The sequence below is a fragment of the Equus asinus genome, chromosome X (genome assembly GCF_041296235.1).
Source record: "Equus asinus isolate D_3611 breed Donkey chromosome X, EquAss-T2T_v2, whole genome shotgun sequence".
NCBI classification, from domain to species: Eukaryota; Metazoa; Chordata; class Mammalia; order Perissodactyla; family Equidae; genus Equus; species Equus asinus.
In genome coordinates this window covers 58,780,947-58,789,266 of record NC_091820.1, presented here as the reverse complement: position 1 = coordinate 58,789,266, position 8,320 = coordinate 58,780,947, and positions in this window count along the sequence as shown.

Below are 8,320 nucleotides of genomic sequence, written 5' to 3'. Positions count from 1 at the left end.
CTCATCTTACTCAGATTTCCACAGACATACATGTATTCCTTTGTGTGTGTGTGCATTTAGTTCTATACAATTTTATCACAGGGTAGGTTTATAGGACCACCACTGTAGTCATGATGCAGAGCAGTTAGATCACCATAATCCCTTCTGTTATCCTTTGATAACCATTTTGCACCTTTCCCCCACAACCATTAAACTGTTTAGCATCTATAATTGTAATTTCAAGGATGTTATGTAACTCGTATCATACAGTATGTGACCTTTAGGGATTGGCCTTTGTCACTCAGCGTACTTCTAAGAATCATCTAGGTTATTGAGTGTATCAGTGGTTCATTTCTTTTTATGGCTGTGTACTATTCCACAGTAGAGATGTACCACAGTTTGTTTAGCTATTCACCCACTGAAAGACATCTGGTTTTTTTCCAGATTTTGGCTGTTATGAGTAAAGTTGTTATGCACATTTATGTACAGATTTTTTGCCCTTTTAAAAGTTTGGTTATTTGTTTACTTATTATTGAGTTATAAAGCACCCTTTATATATTCTACATGGAAGGCCTTTATCACATATATAATGTACACATATTTTCTCCCAGTGTGTGACTTTCCTTTTTATGCTATTAATGATGTCTTTTGAACTGAAAAAGTTTTCAATTTTGATGAAAGCCAATTCATCAATTTTTTTAAATTGCTTGTTCCTTTGGTGAGAAATTTTTGCCTAACACAATGTTCAGAAGATTTGCTCTTATGTTTACTTCTAAAAGTTTTTTAGGTCTATGATCCATTTTGAGTTAATTTTTGTGTATGATATGTAGTAAGGGTTTAAACTCATGTTTTTGCATGTGGCTATTGAATTGTCCATTTAATTCAGAATGGCACCATTTGTTGAAGACTGTCCTTTTTCTGTTGAATTTCCTTGATACCTTTGTTGAAACTCAATTAACCGTAAGTGTATGGATTTATTCCTGGACTCTTAATTCTGTTCAGTTGATCTATATGTCTATCTTCATGCCAGTGCCACACCATCTTGAATACTATAGCTTTGTAGTAAGTTTTTAAATTGGAGCATCTAAGTCCATCACATTTGCTCTTTTTCAATACTATTTTGGCCTCCTTGAGTCTTTCATATTTTCACATAAGTTTTAGAGTCCTCTCATCAATTACTTCCAGACAAGCCGGCTGGAATTTTGATTGGAATCACATTGAATCTGTAGATGAATTTGGGAATATTGCCAATTTAACAATGTTAAGTCTTCTGATCCATGAACATGTGTTATCTCTCCATTTGTTTAGATCTTCTTTAATTTCCTTAAATAGTGTTTTGTACTTTTCAGTGCACAAAACTTGCAATTCTTTTGTTAAATTTATTCTTAAATACTTTTTTTTGAATACTATTATGAATGGAATTGTTTAATTTCATTTTTGGATTACACATTGTTAGTTTATGGGAATACATTTTTTTATATTGATGTGTAGCCTGTCACCTTACTGAACACATTTATTAGTTCTAATAGATGTGTGTGTGTGAAATCCTTAGGATTTTTTTACATATAAATTCATGTAATCTGTGAACAAACACTGTTTTACCTATTCCTTTCTAATCTGGATCTTGTCTCTCCCTCCCTCCTCTTTCTCTCCCTTCTGCTTCTCCTTCTCCCTTCCTCTCTCTTCATCTCTGTCTCTGTCTCTCTCTCTCTTTCCCTTCCTTCCTTTCTTCTTCCATTCTTTCTTCTCCCTCTCCCTCCCTGCCTTCCTTCTTTCCTGTCTTTTCTGCCTGGTTACATGGCCTTGAATTTACATTACAATGTTGAACAGAAGTGTTGAGTACAGAATTCCTTGACTTGTTCCCAGTCTCAAGGGAAAATGATTCAGTCTTTCACCATTAAGTATGATGTTAGCTGTAGTTTTTTTTATTTTGCAATGTCCTTAATTAGGTTGAGGAAGTTTCCTAGATTGTGGAGTTTTTTCTTTTAATCAGGAATGGTCTCAGGTTTTGTCAGATGCCTTTTTCACATCAATTGAAATGATCATGGAGTTTTTGTCCTTTATTCTCTCAAATATTTTATTACATGAATTGATTTCCAGTTCTTAACTCAACCTTTCATTCCTGGGATAATTCCACTTGGTCTTAGTGTATAATCACTTTTATATGTGGATGGATTCAGTTTCTTAATATTTAAGATTTTTGCATCTATATTCATGAGGGATAAAATATATATTATTTTACTTTTGATATCGATCTCACTTTGGCATTAGGGTAATGCTGGCCTCTTAGAATAGGCTGGAGTTTTCCCCTTTTCCTCTGTTTTCTGGGGGAATTTGTGAAGAACTGTAATTTTTCTTCTTTAAATGTTTGAAAGAATTCACCAGGCCCGGACTTTTATTATGGATAATTTTTTTTATTACTAAGTCAATCTCTTGTTGAGATTGATGTCTATTCAGATGTCTATTCAGATTTTCTCTTTCTGCTCAAGTCAGTTTCAGTACTTTTTGTCTTTCCAGGAATTTATCTATTTCATATAAGTTGTTTAATTGTTGACCTAAAATTGTCCATAGCATTCTCTTATAATCCTTTTAATTTTTGTAAGGTTGGTAGTGATGTCCTCTCATTCATTATGACTTTAGTAATTTATGTGTTCTCTCTCTTTTTTTTTTGGTCAGTCCAGTTACAGGTTTTTCCATTTTGTTTATCTTTGCACAGAACCCACTGTTGATTTGACTGATTTTAACTGTTTTTTTTCTGTTATCCATTCTATTGATTTTTGCAGTAACCTTTAGTATTTTCTTCCTTCTGATTGCTTTTGGTTGAGTTTGCTTTTCTTTTTCTAGTTTTTTTAAGGCAGAAATACAGGTTATTCCTTGAGATCTTTCATCTACATTATAGATATTTACTCCTATAAATTTCCTTCTAAGGACTGTGTTAGCTGTATCTGATGAATTTTTCTATGTTGTGTTTTTGTTTGCATCCAGCACAAAAGATTTTCTAAATTCCCTGGTGATTTTTCTTTGACCCATTGGTTATTATGAAGTGTGTTATTTAATTTCCTGATATTTGAAGGTTTCCAAAATTTTCTTATGTTGTTAATTTCTAATTTAATTCCAGTGTGGTTTGAGAAGATAAACTGTATGATATCAATACTTTTAAATTTACTGAGTCTTGCTTTATGGCCTACCATATCATTTATTTTTGAGAAAGTTCCATGTACATTTGAAAAGAATGTATATTCTGCTGTTGTTGGTTGGATTGTTATAAAAATGTCAGTTAGGTCTACCTTCTAGTGCTGTTCATGTCTTCTATATCCTTGTTGATTTTCTGTCTCACTTTGCTGTTGGGTACTCAGAGTGAGTCACTGAAATCTCCAAGTATTATTGTTGAATTTTCCATTTCTTGTTCATTTTGTTAGTTTTTGCTTCATGTAGTATAAGCCTCCTTTGTTAGGTGGACATATGTTTATAATAATTATATTTTCCTGATGAATTGATTCTTCATCATTATAGAATATCCCTTTTTATCTCAAGTAAAAATATTGGTTTATATTTTTATATTAGTATAGACGCTCCAGCTCTCTTATTGATACTGTTTGCATCATTTTTTTTCATTCTTTTGCTTTATTTTATTAACTTTTTTATTGAGATATAATTGACATATAACATTGTGTAAGTTTAAGGTGTACAACGTATTGACTTGATAAATTTATATTGCTATAAGATTGCCATCATAGCATTAGGTAACGCTTCTGTTGTGCCACATAATTATCATTTCTTCTAATGTTGGGAACAATTAAGATCTAGTCTCTTGGTAAGTTTAATGCTTATAACACAGCGTTGTTGTCTATAATCACTGTACTGTGTATTAGATCTCCAGGACTTATTTATCTACTAGTTGCAAGTATGTACCCTTAAACAACTTCTCTTCCATTCTCCCACCCCCTAGCCCCTGGTAACCACCATTTCACTCTCTTTTTCTGAGTTCAGTTTGTTTTTTGAGATTCCGTGTATAAGAGATATCGTATGGTATTTATCTTTCTTTGTCTGACTTATCTCACTTAGCATAATGTCTTCAAGGTCCATCTGTGTTTTTGCAAATGGCAGAATTCCCTTTTTTCTCATGGCTGAATGGTATTACATTGTATATATATATATACCACATCTTTATCTACTCATCTGTTGAGAGACACTTGGGTTGTTTCCATATCTTGGCTATTGTGAATAATGCTGCAATAAATATGGGAGTGCAGATACCTCTTTAGTAACCTGTTTTCATTTCCTTTGGATATACACCCAGAAGTGGGATTGCTGAATCATATGGTGGTTCTAGTTTTAATTTTTTGAGAAACCGCCATACTGTTCTCCATAGTGGCTGAACCAGTTCACAATCCCACCAACAGTGTACAAGTGGTCCCTTTTCTCCACATCCTTGCCAATACTTATCTCTTGCTTCCTTGATGATCACCATTCTTACAGGTGTGAGGTAATATCTCATTGTGGTTTTGATTTGTATTTCGGTGATGATTAGTGATGTTGAGTATGTTACCATGTACCTGTTGGCATTTTGGATGTCGTCTTTGGAAAAATGCCTGTGTAGTTCTTCTGCCCATTTTTAAATCAGATTGTTTGTTTTTTTGTTATTGAGTTGTATGAGTTATTCATAAATTTTGGGTATTAACCCCTAATTCAGCACATGGTTTGCAAATATTTTCTCCTATTCCATAGGTTGCCTTTTCATTTTGTTGATTGTTTCTTTGCAGTGCAGAAGCTTTTAAGTTTGATGTAGTCCCTCTTGTTGATTTTTTCTTTTGTTTGTGCTTTTGGTGTCAAGTCCGAAAAATCATTGCCAAGACCAATGTCAAGGAGATTCTTTCCTATGTTTTCTTACCAGTAGTTTTATGCTTTCAGGTCTTATATTTAACCCTTTAATCTATTTCACATTAATTTTTGTGGGTGGTGTAAGATAGAGGTCTAATTTCATTTTTCTGCATGTGGTTATCCAGTTTTCCCAACACTATTTGTTGAAGAGACCGTCCTTTCCCCATTGTATGTTCTTGGTTCCCTTATCAAATATTAGTTCACCACATATGTGAGGGTTTAATTTTGGGCTCTCTATTCTGTTCCATTTGTCTATGTGTCTATTTTTATGCCGTTACCATTCTGTTTTAATTATTGTAGCTTGGTAGTATAGTTTGAAATGAGGAAATGTGTTTCCTCTCGTTTTGTTCTTCTTTCTCATTATTGCTGTGGCTATTCGGAGTCTTTTGTGGTTCCATACAAATTTTAGGATTGTTTTTTGTATTTCTGTGAAAAATGCCATTGGGATTTTGATAGAGATTGTGTTGAATCTATAGATGGCTTTGGGTAGCATGGACATATTAATAATATTAACTCTTCCAATCCATTAACACAGGATGTCCTTCCATTTGTTTGTGTCTTCTTCGATTTCTTTCAGCAAAGTCTTGTAGTTTTCATTGCATAGATCTTTTACCTTGTTGATTAAATTTATTACTAGGTATTTTATTGTATTTGATGCTATTGTTAAAGCACTGGTTTCATTTCCTTTGAGAATATATCCGGAAGAGGGATTACTGGATCATATGGTAGTTTTATTTTTAGTTTTTTGAAACCTCTATAGTGTTTTCCATGATTGGTGTAGCAATTTACATTCCCATTAACAATATACAAGGGTTCCTTTTTCTCCACATTCTCGCCAACATTTGTTATCTTTTATTGTTTCCTAATAGCCATCCTAACAGGTGTGAGGTGATATGATTTTGATTAGTGATGTTGAGTATCTTTTCATATATTTGTTGGCCGTTTGTATATATTCTTTGGGAAAATGTCTCCTCAGGTCCTTTGCCCATTTTTTAATCAGATTATTTGTTTGTTTTTACTATTGAGCTGTATAAGTTTCTTATATATTTTGGATATTAACCCCTTATCAGATATATAGTGTGAAAATATTTTCTCCCAATTGATAGGTTGCCTTTTCACTTTGTTGATGGTTTCTTCTCCTGTGCAGAAGCTTTTTTAGTTTGAGGTAATCCCATTTATTTATTTTTTCTTTTGTTTCCCTTGCCTGGGGAGACACAATATTCAAACAGATACTGCTAAGACCAATTAAAAAGCTTTTAATCTTTCATGCTGTGAATGAGGTATCACAATTATTGATATTGCGGTTGAACCATCTGTGCATCCAAGCAATAAATCCCAGTTGATCATGTTGGATGATCCTTTTAATTTGCTGGTAATTTTGGATTGCTAATATTTTTTTGAGGATAATGCATCTATGTTCATTTGGGGATATTGACCTGCAATTTTCTTTTTTTCTAGTGTCCTTGCCTGGTTTTGGTATCAGGTAATACTGGCCTCATAAAATGAGTTTGGAAGTTTTCTCTTCTGTTCAATTTGTTGGAAGAATTTGAGAGGATGGTCATTAATTTTTTAAATGTTTGGTACAATTCATCAGTGAAGTCATCTGCTCTTGGGATTTACTTTGTTGGGAGGTTTGTGTTAATTGATTCAATCTCTGTACTCATTATTTGTCTGTTCAGATTTCTGTTTCTTTATGATTTGGTCTTTATGATTTGGTAATATGTTTCTAGGAATTTGTACACTTGTTCTAGGTTATCCAATTTGATGACGTATAATGTATAGTTGTTCAGAGCAGTCTCTGATGACCCGTTCTATTTCTGTGGTATCATTTTAATGTCTCCTCTTTTATTTATAACTTTATCTGTTTGAGTCTTTTTTTCTTAGTGAAACTAAACTTTTGTAAATTTAATTTTTTCAAAAAGCCAACTCTTAGTTTTGTTAATATTTTCTATTGTTTTTCCAGTCTCTATTTCTCTTATTTCTGCTCTTACATTTATTATTTCCTTCCATCTGCTAATTCTGAGCTTAGTTTGTTTTCTTTTTCTAGTTCCTTGAGTTATAAAATTAGTTTTTTATATGAGATCTTTTAATTTTTCCAGCTTTATTGCTATATTATTGATGTATTACGTATGTAAATGTGTACAATGTGATGATTTGATATACATATATATTACAAAATGATTATCACAAAAGTGTTAGTTAATGCTTCCATTCCCTCAAATAATTACCAGTTTTGGAGGGGTGTTAACATTTAAGATATACTCTCTTCACAACATTCAGGTATATAATACAATATTCTTAATTATGGTCATCATACTGTGCATTAGATCCCCAGAACTTATTCATTTGTAACTGGGAGTGTGTACCCTTTGACCAACATCTGCCTATTAACCCTAGCTCCTGGCAACCACCAATATGCTCTCTGTTTCTATGAGTTCAGATTTTTTATATCTGCATATATGTGAGAACATACAGTAATTACCTTTCTCTGATTTATTTCACTTAGTGTAAAATGCCTTCGAGTTCCACCCATGTTGTTGCAAAGGTAGGATTTCCTTCTTTCTCATGGCTGAATAAAATGCCATGCCATGCCATTGTGTGTGTATATATATACCACATCTTCTTTATCTATTCATTCGTTGATGGTCACTTAGGTTGTTTCGTATCTTGGCTATTGTAAATAATGCTGCAACGAACATGGGAATGCTCATTGTGTTAAGTTTTGTTCTTTCTCAAGATTGCTTTGGCTATTTTGGGACTTTTGTGGTTCCATATGAATTTTAGGATTGCTTTTTCTATTTTTGATTCATGAACATGGAATATCTTTTAATTTATTCGTGTCTTCTTCAATTTCTTTCATCAATATCTTATAGTTTTTCATGTAGAGATCTTTCACTTTCTTGGTTAGGTTTGTTCCTAAGTATATTACTGTTTTTGATGCTATTGTAGATGGGATTGTTTTCCTTATTTCTTTTCAGATAGTTCATTTTAGTGTATAAAAGGCAACTGTTTTTGTGTGTTGATTTTGTATCCTGCAACTTTACTGAATTCTCTTATTAGTTGTAACACTTTTTGGGTGGACTCTTTAGAATTTTCTATATACAAGATCATGTCACTGGCAAACAGAGATAATTTTAGCTTTTTCTTTCCAATTTGAATGCCTTAAAACAATTTGTTTGGCTAGGACTTCCAGTACTATGTTGAATAGGAGTGGTGAGAATGGACACCCTTGTCTTGTTCCTGATCTTAGAAGGAAAACTTTCAACCTTTTACAACTGAGTGTGTTTCTGTAGGTTGTTTATTTGAGGTCTTTCTTTTCTCTTAATGTAGACATTTATCAGTATAAACTTGACTCTTACCATTGCTTTTGCTGCATCCCGTATGTTTTGGTATGTTATCTTTCCATTTTATTTTGTTTCAAGGTAACTTTTTATTTCTATTTGATTTCTTCTTGACCCAT